This window comes from Emydura macquarii, unplaced genomic scaffold, assembly GCF_026122565.2.
Source record: "Emydura macquarii macquarii isolate MOO-44397 ecotype Brisbane River unplaced genomic scaffold, CSIRO-AGI_Emac_v2 contig_1551, whole genome shotgun sequence".
Taxonomy (NCBI): domain Eukaryota; kingdom Metazoa; phylum Chordata; order Testudines; family Chelidae; genus Emydura; species Emydura macquarii.
The window spans coordinates 10,026,606-10,043,025 of record NW_027131688.1 but is presented as its reverse complement, the minus strand read 5'-3'; positions in this window follow the sequence as shown (position 1 = coordinate 10,043,025).

Sequence of the window (16,420 nt, the reverse complement as noted above, 5' to 3'; positions counted from 1 at the left end):
GCCTGGGAGCCTGACAAGCAAGATACCTTGGGCATGATTTTCAGACGTTCCGCATGGCCGTGGCGTTGGGGTTGTGGCATTTCTGGGGGGGGAATATCTGGCCAATGGGAGATACTCCTGGCCTCCAAAAATCCAAGGAATCCCACCTCAGTGGCAAATGTTTATGATTCAAAATCCTTTTGTGGGAGCCTGGCAGGTTCCTGTGAAACCAAAGAGAACCAGCCAGCTTCACGGGAACTCAGTGAAATTCGATTCTATGCATTTAGATACTTATTGAGCCGTCAGCAGCGCCCAGTCATTAACGAAGTGACATCGCCTCTTTGGTAAATCTAAAGATAGTTAAACCCGAAGCTGATTGGGAAGAGTTTCTAGGGACCTCACTAAACTGGAGGAGTGGGCAACAAAATGGCAGATGAAATGTCAATGATGACAGTGCAAAGTAATGTACACTGGAAACAATAATCCCAACTAGACCTGCCCAGGGTGGGGACCAATTAGCTGTTACCACTCAAGAAGGAGATCCTGAGGTCATCGTAGATAGCTACATGAAAACATCCGCTCGATCTGCAGTGGCCGTCAAAAAAGCTAAAAGAATGTTAGGAAGCTGTAACGGGGCTTCACTCACCAATGCTGGCGCCTCCTGCTGGCCATCTTGGGGATTAGCGTCGCAGGTTGGTACACCCTCCCTCAATGGTGCCTCGCCCGCCATCACCTCTGCTCCACGACCCACATCACTCCAATGACCGCAGCATCCTCTTCAGGACACAGCCCTCCAGCCATGTCACAATCTGTGCTCCCCCCTTTGGGGGGTTAAGGCTGCACTCCAACTGTCCCGCCACTTCCCCAGGGGTTCTGGGGTGGGGGAACCCAGGCCAACCCGCTTCTCCAGGTCCTGGATCAGGGACCCTGTAAATGGCAGCCATGTGCTGTGTCCTCTCCAACTCCTCAGTACATTTCCTCCGGACCATTTCCTCACAGCTCCAGCACCTTCTTTACCCTTACCTCAGGGCCTCAGCCTGCCAATCCTAGCAGCCAGCTAGGAGCTCTCTCGGTCCCTGCTAGCCGCACTGCTCCATCCAGGGTGCTAGCTACTTCCTCCTATCTGCCAGTCATCCAGTCTTCCTCCTTGAGCTCCAGGGAGTAACTGACCTTGCCCTGCCCTGCAGCTCTTCTTATATGGGCCTGCCTGCCCCTGATTGGCTGCTCCTCTCAGCCCCTCTCTAATTGGCTGCATCTCGCACAGCCTCCCTAGGGCTCTATTAACCCCACAGAGGCCAGTGTGGGGCCAACATCTCACCACAGAACGATTAGGAAAGTAATAGATAATAAGACAGAAAATATCATAATGCCACTATATAAATCCATGGTATGCCCAGACCTTGAGTACTGCATGCAGTTCTGGTTGTCCCAACTCAAAAAAGTTATAGTAGTATTGGAAAAGGTATAGAGAAAGGCAACAAAAAATATAAGGGCTATGGACTAGCTTCCGTATTAGGAGGAATTAAAAAGACTGGGACTGTTCAGCTTAGAAAAGAAACAACTAAGGGGGATATGATAGAGGGTTATAAAATCATGAATGGTTTCGAGAAAGTGAATAGGGAAGAGTTATTAACCCCTTCACTTAAAACAAGACCTAGGGGTCACTCTATGAAATTAATAGGCAGCAGGTTTAAAACAAACCAAAGGAAGTACTTCACACAACACACAGTCAACCTGTGGAACTCATTGCCAGCAGATGTTGTAAAGGTCAGAAGGATAACTGGGTTCAGAAACGAATTAGATAAGTTCATGGATAGGTCCATCAATGGCTATTGGCCAAGATAGTCAAAGATGTAACCCCATGTTCTGGGTGTCTCTAAACCTCCAACTGCCAGAAGCTGGGACTGGATGACAGGGGATGGATCATTCAATAACTGCCCTGTTCTGTTCATTCCCTTTGAAGCACCTGGCTTTGACCACTGTCAGAGATAGGCTATTGGGCTAGATGGACCATTGGTCTGACCCAGTATGGCTGCTCTTATGCTGTCAGAAAGCTGTGCTGAAGAGGGGGAACCAAGGCATAAGTAGATTAAGTCACTTGCCCAAGGTTACACAGGAAGTCTGTGGCTGAGATGATAATTGAATTCAAGTCTCTAGCACCCCAGACCAGTCCCTAATCCCTAGACCAGCCTTCTCCTAAGTTGATGTTTCACTGTGAATAAAGTCAGTTATTTGCCTCATTTGCCTCCAGACTCATCTTTCAATTCCAAATACAACACAAATACAGTCCTTGAATAGATCATCTATGCTTAATGTGTACAACTAATGCAGTTGAGCTATGACTTGACAGGGTTGCGTTAGCCCAGACTATCATTATTCACTCCACGCTCTCATAAGGCCATTGAGCAGTTAGCGATCTCACCTGTAAGCAGCATTAACCTTTGCATAGCAATTATTCCCTCTGTCTGTTTGGTTGTTGATAAAATAAATACAGCAGAAAAGGAAATGAATGTGGAGGCTGTTCTAGTCTGCGATTTGGTGAGCAGCCTCAGAACAGAAAGGCAATTGTTGCTAAAAATCTTAAATGCCGTTAGTTCAAAGAACATGCAATACACAAACTCCAGTGATCACTGGGTCTTTCTCAAGTCTTATTCAGACTGAACAGAACTGCCTGCTTATTCATGCAAATTAGCCATAACCAGCTTATGCACATTATCCAGTGCAAAAACCTGAAAATAAACAAACAAGTCACAGAGGAGATTAACAGTGGAGACTCAAAGACTTGTATCAGCTTGGGTAACTACGGTGCTTTTAAATGCCCTGATTAATGAATGGATTGGACTTGTATTAAGAAAATATAATAGTCCCTTATTGTCTGAATGCATCTGACCAGTAAGGGTTAGAGCGGTAACACGCTTGTGCCACTCCTAGCAACAACTCCTTCAGGTTTCAGCACAAGCTTAAGGCATAGACTCAGTAGGGCCGTGCCTAGAACTCAAGCTCCCGGAGTCAGGTGATTATATGAAAATCTAAGCTCCCATTACACACACAAATCACACTTTAAAAATGTGACCTGAATCTGACTAATTCAGTGATACCTGCCTGAGTCTGCAGACAGCCTGAAACAACTGCTCTGAGCTGTGAACTGCCCAGTTCACTCTAATCTGAAACACAGATTGAAGGCAGTCACGGCTCAATGGATCAAAATACAGCGCAGCAGAATTGCATGCAAAATTTAGAAAGATGGGCCCAAATCCTGAGGCCTTTACTTAGGCAGAGTCAGCGTGTAGCAACTTGCATGGAACTTGGAGGGAGGAGCACAGGTTGCAGGAGGGAAGGGTTTGGAAGAGGCACCAAGAAGTTAGTCTGTATGCACATGGTTGGAATGCCAGCTGCAGCATGACTGTAAACAGTTCTCTGGCCAAAGAGCCAGTCTGGCTTTACGAGCAAACAGAGTCCTTTCATGTTATTACCCAGCACACAGTTCATGAACCAGTGAGAATTGGTCTGAGGAAAAACTGAGCAAGAACCTGAATAAGAGCCTCGGGATCTGGTCTTTAGTTAATTGTCCAAGAAACACGTTTGTCCATCTGCCTCAATTTTTGCAGTCACATAATTCTTATACTTGGCACTTACATAGCACCATGCATTCAACAAGCTAAATTACTTCATATAAGGTTAGGGGAAAATATTTCCCATATTTCACAGAAAAGGAAACTGAGGCATAAGGATAAAACATTAAAGGGACATTGTCAAAGCCGATAGGCCAAAAAATTAGACCTGCCTATTGTGTTTTGATTTGCTGGGGACACTCAACAAAAGTGAGCGTATGCACAACCCACTGCGCTGGTGCTTCTTCAGAGTAGATGAGCAGGGTGCAAAAATATAGGAGCACTTTATAAATGTCAGCATTCCCGCCTTTCCCGCTCTCTAGCTCAGCTTGTCGTTGGCCCAGCAGAGACGCTGGAATTGCATTAATCCTTCAGCCCATGTTCTGGATGTGGGGCAGTGGGGCCAGGTACTGACTACTATAACTGTTTACTGTGACCCTCTGAAATCATGGTGCTTTTGCACTGCGTAGGGCAATATGCAAGGAAGAATGATAAACTACCCCAAGCTGCTGGCATTACATTTTCCAAACATAAAGAGCAAAACCTGCTTTTCAACCTGGATGATTTATTTCAGATTAAGGAAAACAAAGAACAACTATCAAGGGCTGGAAGAGCCTCAGATGGCGAAAATCAGTATGGCTCCGGCAAAGTCAGGGTAGCTGAGGATCTGACCTATTATCTCCGTGAGACAGCACAATGCATTTCTCCTTCTGGCAGAATCTCCCATTTTAATCCTAGCAGACAGTAGGGGAGACTTAAAGAGGTGCAGCGCACAGAAAAACAGTCATTGCCACATTGTTCAGAGTTTGATTTATGAAGTTTCCACTTAACATGAGATATCCCCCAGAGCTGTTAACGGTGGCAATATTTGTTTTCTGTTATCAGGGGCGAGACTGGCTAAATTGCACTCTGATTAAATTTAGGCTCCTCCGTCTGTAGCCTGCATTCCATCCCCGATGTAAAAAATGCAATACCAAGAATTGTATCGAGTGAAGCAGCCCCAAACACTCAACCAAGAGAATTCAGTATATAATTGATCAGCTGGCTCACCCACCTTAATCAATACTTGCTTCTTCTCCCAGGAAGGCATTCATCTGTCTGCAGCATGCAGACAATAATGAGATTGGCTAGGTGGCCTGGTTGAAGAAATGCCTAATTATTTGGGGGGTTTTAAGCACCTCCATGTGCAGAATTACCGACCCGAGCATGAATTTTCATTCTCTGTTATCATGCCTCTGTGATCTTTATGCATAAAACGTTATGATTCATGGCTTGTTGGATAAAGATGCACAAAGCACAACTCGCCAGCAGGCTGAGAGATTTGTGTTGGAAATTTAGTTCCCAATGCCTGCAAGGAGTTCCCATACCTGCATGCTCACTTCTATAGCACTTCCTAAATTATACAATTGTGCATCCAATTCATTTCCATCCTTTTGTGTTGATAGCCTGTCTCCAGACAGTACAGATGGAATTTTCAAGAGGGTGTAAGTGATTTAGAGCATGTCTACACTGCAGTGTAAGCCCAGGGTTCAAGCCTAACCCCCTCCCTTCTGGCTACGCACAAATTGTGCTAACCCAGGGCTTGGATCCAAGGTCCCAGGACTCCATGGGGTGGAGGGTCTGAGCCTGAGTCAAGCTGGGACCCCGGGGTCAGGCCCTATTGCTTTGCAGTGCAGACACAGCCCCACTGGACTCATATCACTGGGAGTCTGCTAAAAGTATCCCATAATCCCACCTTCTTTGGCCCAACCTTCTTTGTCCTCTGGACAGTCAAGTTTCGGGGACAGGCAAGTTTTCCCACACTGCACTACGAACGAAGGGCTAAAACAACCACATTTTGGAAGGGCGCTAGGAAGTCTAGGATACAAGTGGTTGGACATAGGCCTGCATAATGCAGTGTAAATACAGGCGCCCCAGTTTGGGACCCCGGGTTCAACAATTCCTGACCTGGAGCTACAAATGAGCGTAGCTGCTCAAGTCCTAGGTAAACAAACCCAGGGTCTGCTAACTCGAGTTCTGCTGATCCTGTGCTAACATTGCAGTGTAAACACACCCTTAGGAGCACAAGTCTTATTGATTTTCCGTGCTGCTGGGAACCTTCCTTTTTGGTGAGAGGGGAAGTTGCAGGGGTACTACAACTGGCTAGAAAACTGAATCTGGCCTTATTTGGGGAAGAGCAAAATACCTCTGTTCATTTGGCCAATTTCACCGTATGGGTCTATTCCCATGTGCCCTAAGGTGTGGCTATGTTGGGTTTGCAGGTAGTGGGGAAGGCAAAACACAGCCACCTTATGTCTCAGAGAAAGGGTGGGTGTGACAGTCTCTTCCCCTATGCTGACCCCTTTTTATAGGACTATGATACATCTGGTACAAAGTATGCCTTGTGAGGTACCATTTGAAAACTTGTAAGTTGCTGATCATTATTGTACTGGTAAAATATGTATGGCAGTGGTGTACATAAAGTTATTAGATTCTATTGCATGATATTACTAAGACATCTTCCAGCTGGGAAGCAGTCACAAACTAGTTCCCCAGAAACAAAAAGCTAGCCAACGCCTCAGCCAGGTGTCAACAAAATCAAATGTACCATCATCTGGTTAAGTGGCTATTTTTTGGCAGGAATAGGGGATGAAGAATCTACATCTTGACAACGAAACCTCTTGGGGTTCCCATCCACACAGACTTCCTCTCTCCTGAACCTCAGCTGGAGATGATGCTCAAAGAAAAGAAAGACCCGTAAGAAGGGATTGCAGATGCCCCAAATTATTCCTCCCTTTCTCTCTACCCACGGCATTCACAACACCTGAAGAACAAAGGAAACAGTTTGGACTGGGGGAGGGATCCTGACTGAAAGAATTCACCCCCTGAGACTGTTAGAACATATGGTGAGAAAGACCTTCGGTTTGAATTCACTTAGCTTGTTAAATTAGGCATTAGTTGCATTTTACTTTCATTTTCTTGTAACCAATTCTGACTCTGATGCCTCTATGACACTGGTTGGATTAGGGGGACCATTTATGGTATTATTTAACATCAATATTTCAGAATTACAATAATTCATACGAGATATGCCATGTCAGGTATCAGTAGAAAGGTTATAATTTGCTAAGGATGATGATGATATTATTTATGTGCATTTATCTTATTTGTATTGGAATTTATGGATATGTCTGATGTATCTGTATTTCAACTTGTGCCGTATTTCTGGGCATCACCCCAGACAGGATGGCTGCATCACTAGCTGCTTGATGGCCCATTAAGGGAACTCAAAGGTACAATAAACCCAGGGAAAGAACCCAGGGGCTACCTCTGATGAGTCACCAGGACTTCCTCATGTGATCCTGGACTCCATCTTACTTCTGCAAATTTCCGCAAGCAGCATGGAAAAGACCAAAGGACATAAAAGGCAGCTGCACCACATCCATTTTGTCTTCAGTAAGTCTTTAATCTTCACCTACCTCGGGATCAACTCATCTACAACTGAAGCTGTGAAATAAAGGACTGAGACCCATCCAGGTACTGGATGTACACCAGAGGAACTATACGATCCTGCAAACTTCACAATTCTACTGGAAAGCTGATATATATAGACTTTTAATCAATTGTATTTGTCCGATTGCTTTAATCCTTTAACATTTCTCTTATAGTTTGTTTCTTTCCTTTTATAATAAATCTTTAATTGTATTTGTTTTAGTTACTAAAGGATTGGCTGGCAGCGTGGTATTTTGGGTAAGATCCAAACTTACATTGATCTGGTAATATGGCTGACCCTTTGGGGTCTGGAGAACCTTTTTAGTAAAGAGCATAGAGTTTTAAATAACTGGTATCTTTACTGAACCTAGTGGCTGATTCGGAGCCAGAGACTGAAATGCAGTAAAGGGGGCTGTGTATATTTTGGTTTTAGCTTCTTGATAACCAATGTAGGGAATCAGAAGCACTGTTTGTGGCTGGTTGGGAAGTCTGACTTCAGTGTCACCCACCAGTACAGGGAGAATCTGCTCTCCTTTTGCAGCCTGCCCTAACCTTAGCATTTTCAGGTGGTCTCCCCTAGGCGTGGACAGGTCACAACCTCGTTACTTGTAATCACTTAAAATCTATCTTTCTATAATTAATAAATTTGTTTTATCTAAACCAGTAAGTTTGAACTGAAGTGTTTGGGAAATTCCATTTGGGATAACAGGATTCGTGCATATCATTTTCTATTAATAAAATGACCACCTTTATATGAGCTTATATTGTCCAGGAGTGAGCTGAGCAACACAAGATGCACATTTCTGGGGGAAAGTCTGGGCCGGGGAATTGCTCATGTTGCTCTGCAGTGTAATTCAAGAATGGCTGGCTCTTGCACTCGTGTAATATAGCTGGGAAAAACGTACATGTTGGAGACTGGGTGTGAGCTGACCAGAAGTGGTAGTTCTTACTGCAAATCAGCGTAGGGGGCACCCAAGGTTGGAGAATTGAGGGCACACTGCTGTTCATTAGTCCAAATTGTACCCTGGGTTGTACTGGGCTGCCTGATATGTGAATGTCCCTGCTAATTTCCATGTTTTGAGTTCCTAAAAAGCTATTCACAAAACCATGCCTCTGTCTCCGGGCCCCACATTGCCTCCTCTGTCATCCCATTCTCTAAAATGCCTGGATTGCCAGGGATCACTGCTGTTGTAACAGCACCAGCAGCCACCTCACGCTCCCTGAAGTAGTAGGCAGATCCCTAGTCCCACTTAGGCCTCAGACCGCTAGCCAGTCTTGCCTTCAGTGACATTGAACCAGGCGGCAGGAGAGATACCGAGAGATTAATCCAGCCTCTAGCTCAGGAAAACCTAATTCCATGATCGTCCACCTCCTCTCTTCCCCCAGCTCCAATATTATTATTACAGTAGAACCTAGGGCTCTCCAATCTAAACTGGGGGCCTATTGTGCTAAAGACAAGTGATTTAACAGAGGAAACAGAGACATCTCCACCCCTTCCCCCTGCTAAGCTTGCAGCTCCTGTTGACGCCAATGAGATTCATGGGTACCAAGCAGAGCTGGGTGAATAGCTGATTTTTCATTTTGGCCAGCAACCCGCCTTATGAGCGGAGACTCAAAGAATTTGGCTTGTTAGCCTAAGCAAAAGAAGGCTGCAGGGAGATATGATTGCTCTCTATAAATGCCAGGGAAGGGGAGGAGTTATTTAAGTTAAGTGCCAGTGCTGACACAAAAACAAATGGCTATAACCCTGGACATCAATAAGTTTAGGCTTGAAATTAGATGAAGGTTTCTAACCATCAAAGGAGTGATGTTCTGGAACAGCCTTCCAAGGGGAGCAATGGGGACAAAAAACCTAATTGGGTTCAAGACTCAGCTTGATAAATTTATGGCGGAGACGGTAGGATGAATCCGCCTACAATGGCCTGTAGCTGATTTGCGAGTGCTAGTAGCAAATATCCCCAACAGCCGGTGATGGGACATTAGATGGGGAGGGCTCTGAGTTACAACAGAGAATTCTTTCCCAGCTGTCTGGCTGGTGGGTCTTGCCCACATGCTCAGTGTCTAACTGATTGCCATATTTGGGGTCAGGAAGGAATTTTCCCGGGGGTCAGATTGGCAGAGACTCTTGGGGTTTTTTTGCTTTCATCTGCAGCATAGGGCACAGGGTCACTGGCAGGTTTAAACTAGTGTAAATGGCGGATTCTCTGTAACTTGAAGTCTTTAAATCATGATGTGAGGACTTCAGTAACACAGCCAGAGGTTAAGGGTCTATTACAGGAGTGGGTGGGTGAGGCTCTGTGGCCTGCAATGTGCAGGAGGTCAGACTAGATGATCATGATGGTCCTTTCTGGTCTTAAAAAGTCTATAAGTCTCTATGAGATTCATGGGTACCAAGCAGAGCTGGGTGAACAGCTGATTTTTCAGTTTGGCCAGCAAACTGAAATCAGGGGAAATATTCAGTTCCAAAAATGTTTAGAATGGGTCACCAAGTAAGAAGAGTTCATTTTAGTCCAGCAAACTGTGTGCATGTTTTTATAACCTTCAAGCCAGTGGTTAGGGCACCTGCCCAGGGTGTAACACCCAGGTTTGAATCCCCACTCTGAAGCAGGAACTTGAACTCAGAGCTTCCCCCTCTGAGGTGAGCAGTCTAACAGTTAGGCTATAGGCTATTCTCGGGTGAGGTGCTCTCAGTCTTTCAAACTGAAGCTGGTCCACTCTGTATAAGTACTTAAATATTCAGTGGACCAAAGCAAGTGTGAGAGAGAGACTATATAGCCTGGTGATTGTGACATCCACAGAATGCACACAGAAACGTTAGATAAAAGCTTAACATACCCTTGCTGGAAGTTTGCAAAGTAACACTATATAGCTTAGAATTCAGAATGATAAAACAGAGAGAGACAAAGCAGGCTGCTCTCTAAAACCAAGAGTCACAACTTGCCCTAGATTGGCTGTCAACAAACTGATCACTACTAGGCCCCGATCGCATGCTTTCCTAACAAAGCCCTCTAGTCCGCAACCAGAACCAGGGGGGAAAAGACCCATAGCATTTAAAGTGACAGCTTACAATTTTAATACGCCAGAATGATGAAGGCACTCCTCTGTGAGTTAAAAGATGTGGATTCAAATCTTCTCTCTGCTGGATTCAGAGGAGAAATTTGAATCCACATCTCCAAGCTATAAAGTCCTTCTCACTCTTTGGCCCAATGAATATTAAGTATTTAGTGGAACAGTTTCAACGGGTGAGACTGAGAACAGAACAGGCTATAGCATGACTGCAGGCCTTGGACTTAATTCGTCCCCATATTAAACCAGTCGTGGGTAAAACTCAGGGATTTCACCACTGCTTCACTGCTGGTAAAACACCCCCACCTCAGGAATGCTCCTAACAAAAGTTATAACACCCAGGGTTGTAAAGTAGAGACACTCAGGCGCTGGGAAGTTTGGGGAGGATACAGAAAGACCCAGCAAAGGGTCAGATAGATCATTTACCCTAACCATCTGCACAAACAAAGAAGATCATAAATAAGTTACAATTTGGGCATAAGAAAAAAAAGAAAAGAAAGACTTGAGCAGGGAGGAGAAACAGGTGCCCATGCGTGATTGGTTGAATTTTGTTACGTAGGGATATTGAGTAATGGTATAAGGAGGTCGCTAACTTTGCCTATATAATGTAAATGAAAAACAATGCTCTTTGGGAGAACCATCGCTGGACTGCAGCTCAACATCAAGCTGCCAGAACTCTGACCCGTCTGCACGACCGTGACGTGCAGCACCATCACTGGCAACCCCAGAGGAGTGGATCCTGACAGGCCATCGGGTGAAGTTTGTCTGCATTTTGGGGGTGGTGAGCCGAACAGATTTGCTTGGCATAGGCCTTCTGTGTGTGTGGTTAATAAATAGATGTTTAGAGCACAGCTGTGTAAGGCTTTTTCACTGGGAAAAGATCCTGCAGACCCGTAGAGCCCCAGGTAGGGATGGGTACTTAAATTGACCAGGTTTTTCCCTGAGCCCCATGAGTGAGGGGAAAAGCCTTACACCCTGAACCCTTAGCAGGGAACAGGTGGGGGTACCTAAATTAACCGGGTCATGTCTTGAGCCCTCGGTAGGGTAGAGGCAGGCTGCCCTAGATTTATGAAGGTAACATGACAATTACAATACTTACCCCGGAGGAGGGAAAGCTGATGTCAAGTCCCTGCTCCAGAATGGGGATTCAGACCTAGATCTCCTACACCCCAGGGAAGTGCCCTAACCACCGGGCTAAAGGTTACAAGCAGAAGGGTGGGTAGACACATGCAGTTTTCTGAAGCTGACCCTGAAAAACTTTTCCCCAGCTCCCCCCATCAGGTCATAGTCAGACATAGTTTCAGATCAACCAGCGTGACATTTTTCATCAATACGCCATTCATCTGGAACATTGCACCTAGCTCTGGTACCAAGCGTGCCTGGCACCACCTTGACTGACCCAGGGACCTCCCCTGAATGCACAAACCTCTACAGCTTGTGCTAAAGAACCAGGCTTTATGGCTGAGCGCTGTAAGAGACTCACATCCTCTGTGGTTCGGGCACAGAAGGAGCGGCATAATACACAGTCATCCGCTCGGAGTAATGCTGCTGTCATGCTGGTATACCTCCATGGACCTTTGTAAGTGGGATTAGAGTCTGGCCCGGTGGAGTTACCCCAGTGTTAAACTTGTATAAATTAGACCAGAATCGGTCCCGTATTCTCCTCAGTTACATTGCTGTAAATCTAGAATAACTCCACTGAACTGGATTCACACCGGTGTAACTGACAGTAGGGTTCGGGCCAGTAATTTTAGACTCTGGCGGTGGTACAAGAAACAGGCCTGGGTGTGGTAAGTTCAGAGCTGGCATCTGAAGAGTCTAGACAATCAAATGAAGTTCTTTAGCCTGTTCATGTAGCTTTCTAGACAGGTAAATCTAGAATAAGGCCATGTCTACACTACGAAGGCAAGTCGACTTAAGTTACGTCGACGTTCATCCACCGCTGTTGCATGTCCACACAACATTCCACGTGTTGGCTGAGCGTGCCGACAGTAGGTGCTCTTGCATCGACAGGAAGAGCAGTGCACCATGGTAGCTGTCCCACTCGGCAATTTGTCACCATCTGCCCTGGGCTGTTCTGGGAAGAATTTGCAATGCCTCAAGGGGGTGGGCTCTGTGTCCCATGATGCAATTTTCTACATCCCTTCAGTCCATAGGCTTCCTAGTAGGTTTTGGTCTACTTTTCAACAGCCCTTATAAACTGCACGCCCACCATCTCCATCGGAAAGCATGGCTCCTGCACTGCTCTCCAGTATTGCGATGAGCATTAGGAAGACAACTCGCCTGATCCTGCTGTATTTCATGAGCTGCGAGTCTGATGATGATCCCGTGGTGTCTGCCCTGCTGTGTGTCATGGACAGAAACAATTCAAGATTACTGTTGGCATTCATGGAGCAGCGGCACAGAGTGGATCATCAGTTCTGGACATGAGAAACAAGCACTGAGTGGTGGGATCACATCATTATGCAGGTCTGGGATAACAAGCAGTGGCTGCAGAACGTTCGGATGCGCGAAGCCATCTTCCTGGAACTTTATGTGGGGCTCACCCCAGCCATCAGGGACACCAAAATGAGAGCTGCCCTAACAGTGCAGAAGTGAGTTGAGATTGCTGTGTGGAAGCTGGCAATGCCAGACTGCTACCAGTCAGCTGCAAATCAATTTGGAGTGGGGAAATCTGCCATGGGGGTTGCAGTGATGCTAGTGTGCAAAGCCATTAATCACTTCCTGTTACGAAGGACTCTGACTCTGGGCAATGTTCATGAAATAGTGGATAACTTTGTGGCAATGGGATTCCCTAACTGCGGTGGGGGCAATAGATGACGCACACATCCCCCCTTTTGGCCCCAAATCACCTTGCAATGGAATTCGTCAACAGAAAGGACTCCTTTTCTATGGCGCTGGTGGTGGATCACCGGAGTCGTTTCACTGACATCAACATAGGCTGGTTGCATAACGGAAGGTGCATGACGCACATACCTTCAGGAATGCTGGCCTGTACAGAAAGCTGCAAGCAGGGACTTTCTTTCCAGACCAGAGGGTTTCCACTGGGGATGTGGAAATGCTGATCGTGATCCTGGTAGACCCAGCCTCCCCCTTGCTTCCAGGACTCATGAAGCCTCACATCAGCAACCTTAACTGCAGCAAGAAGCGCGTCAACAATAAGTTCAGCAGGAGCAGAATGACTGTTGAATGTGCCTTTGCCCACTTAAAGGGGAGCTGGTGGTGCAACTTCGGCAGGCTAGACCTCAGTGAGGAAAATATTCCCATGGTCAGAGCAGCCTGCTGTGCTCTGCATAACATTTGTGAAACTAAGAGGGAGAAGTTTCCACAGGGTTAGAGTATTGAAGTGGATCGGCTGGCTGCTATTTTTGAGCAACCAGATACTACGACCGTAAGAGGGGCTCAATGGGGAACTATTTGAATCAGAGAGGCTTTAAAGGAGCATTTTGCAATGAGCCACAGTAATGTGCAGTGCTGGAATGCATTGAGCCAGACATTGTTTTCTTTCACCATTGTATGAATCTTGTAATGATTGCTGTGTGTGTGGTAATGTAACACAGCAAATGCACCTCTTGGCACCGTCTGTGAATTTTAGCAGCAACCACCAAATGTAGGTGACAAATAAAGATTCATTCACTTTCTATACGTACATTTTTGTTCCACACCCAGGCAAACATTTCTGTGTTCTGGTAGGAACAGGGAAAATCACAAGCACGTTTGCCAGTGAGGCTCTCACAGCTGGGTGTGAGAGCGGGAGTGCTGGGATTGGCTAGCCTGCTCTAGAGTTGAAAAGAGGGCCTGGCTCCCCACGCCACCAGACGTCCCTATCGCCTGTCCCCACATCCTCCTCCAGTTCCACTTCCTGGTCCAGCACATCATCCTCAGGGTTCACTCTGCTGGCCACTGACTCCAGCCCCCCGCAAATATCCATGGGCTCTTGGCGGTGGAAGTGGGGTCTCTGCCAAGGATGGGGTACAAACTCCTTGTAGAAGCGACACGTCTGCAGCTCCACACCAGAGCGACTCTTGGCCTTCTTTGCTTCTGGCACACTTGCCTCAGTGCCTGGATCTTTGCACCGCACTGCTGCATGTCCCTGCTGTATTCTTTCCCCTCGATGCCCCGAGCCATCTGCCCAGAGATAGCAACGTTCCTGCAGCTGGGGTTGACCTGGGCCTGCACAGCCTCCTCTCCCTACAGACCCAGCACCGCCCGTGTACTCCGGGCAGGCGCGCTTTTGCAGCGGGGAGCTGGCATGGTCAGCTGGACAGATACCATGTGAGCTCTCCATGCCGAGCAAGCAGGAAGAGCAATTTAAAAAATTCCTGGGCTTTAAAAGGGGCGGGGCGCATGCCTGTGTACCTGGCTGCAGGGCAGCGGAGTTCAAACCGTCATCCAGAGCGGTCACGATGGGCATTGTGGGACACCTCCTGGAGGCCACTTGGGATGCCATAAGCAATGCAGTGTCTACACTGACAGTGCGTCGCTCTAACTAGGTCACCCGAAGCACTACACCGCCCAGCGAGGTGGTTTTGTTATGTCGGTGTCGCAGGAGAGTTAAACCAGCAGGAGGGGTGTTCCAGCATGTACACCTCCATAGTTAGGGCGAAGTAAGCTGCCTTATGTCAACTTAACTTTGTAGTGTAAACAAGCCCTAAGTTTGACGATACGCAGCCAGCAGCCTCATGGCAGATAAGGGCATGAATCCACTGCCAGAATGTGTGACATACTCCTTGCCACTGGATGATCCTCTGTCAGATAATAGCCTACTACCGCTACCAGCTAATAATAGCCCACTTTTAGCTTAAGTGGGAAAGCCTGTGCTTTGGTGCTGAAAGTCCCAGATCCCAGCCCTGCCAATGACCCGTGTTGGAGGGAGATTATTACGTGAGGGCAGCAGCTCTGTCCTCACACGAGCCTTTGCTTCACAGATCCTGCACTGCCATCACTTTGCACAGGACAATAAGAGTCGTGCCAGAGCTGCAAAGTTTGGATCCTCCAACATTTGAGGGTTCTCTTGATCAGGGCTTTTAGTGTGAGCCCGTCTCAAACCCTAGCCGGGTTTGTCGAGCAAACCACGACAGTTCATGCTGTTGCATCAATGGGCTACGTAGGATTTGTACAGGATGCACAAGCAATGCTTGTTCTCAGCTGGGGGGTTATTTTCAGTGGAAGTGATTATTTTGCAACTCCAGGAAAGAGGAGGGCATTTGGAAATGTCGTCTTTTTCCGTTTGTTATTTTCCTACTTAACAAGACCATCGCAGCAACAAAAATACCAACTTCCTTTTCCTTATCAGTTGGGGAGAAAATAAGATTTTGACTGTTTGTGCTATTCTAGTTAACTCCTCGGTGTAGCATCAAACAGCAGGGGTGCTTTATGTGCTCAAAGTCAATGGATTACAGCTCTTCCCAGGGGGTTTATAATGCAGACAGAAATATCCCTGCTGTCACAGACCAGCCACAGGAAGAACTGGATTGTTTTTAACTAAGTGTGCTAAATTATTGGGGTGCCATGAAAGCAAATGGCAGCTTTAGATTTTCAGGAGCAGTTTTTGTGATCCTCTAATTCAAAGGTGTCTTGGTGCTTAGAGTGAAGCTGTGCTGGCTGTTAGTTACAATGTGGACTGTCGCTTTTGGGGACAGATGTAGTTTAAAAGCTTGTGACAAACAGCACGGTTCTTTGCACCTGATTAGAAGTGGGATTCTTTGACTTGTTTTCCAACTAGGACCTGGTCTACACCTAAAACGCTGGTCGACCTTGCTACGTCAGTCTGAGCTGTGAAAAATTTCACATCCTTTATGACGTAGTTAGGTCGACCTAACCCCCCAATGTAGACACAGCTAACTGCAGCCTCTTGATGTGGTGGATTTACTACCGTGATGGAAAAACCTCTTCCGTCCCTGGAGCGTCCGCACTACAGCATCCCGGCGGCATAGCTGCAGCTATGTAGCTGTCATGCTTGTCGTGTATAGACATATCCTGAGGCAGAGGGTTAAGCCCCCAAACTCTTTTTCAGGTGACGTTTCTCCAAGGATTTTGCCATCCTTGGAGCCAAAGGGTGGGTTTTTCCCTCCCAAACTCAAGCGGTCTGAGGCCAACATGATGCTGGCAGAAGGCGAAGTGCTCTGATGAGCCAGATGGGACACAGAATTCCCCCTTATTGAGACAGGTTGCCCCTCAGTTGTCAGACTGGTGTGAAGCCCAGGGGGCCTGCTAGACACTCCCCTTAGCCTGGATGACCAAGTGGTGTCAGTGGTGAAAGATGCCTTCTGGCTAGGCTAGGCTAGGCAAGT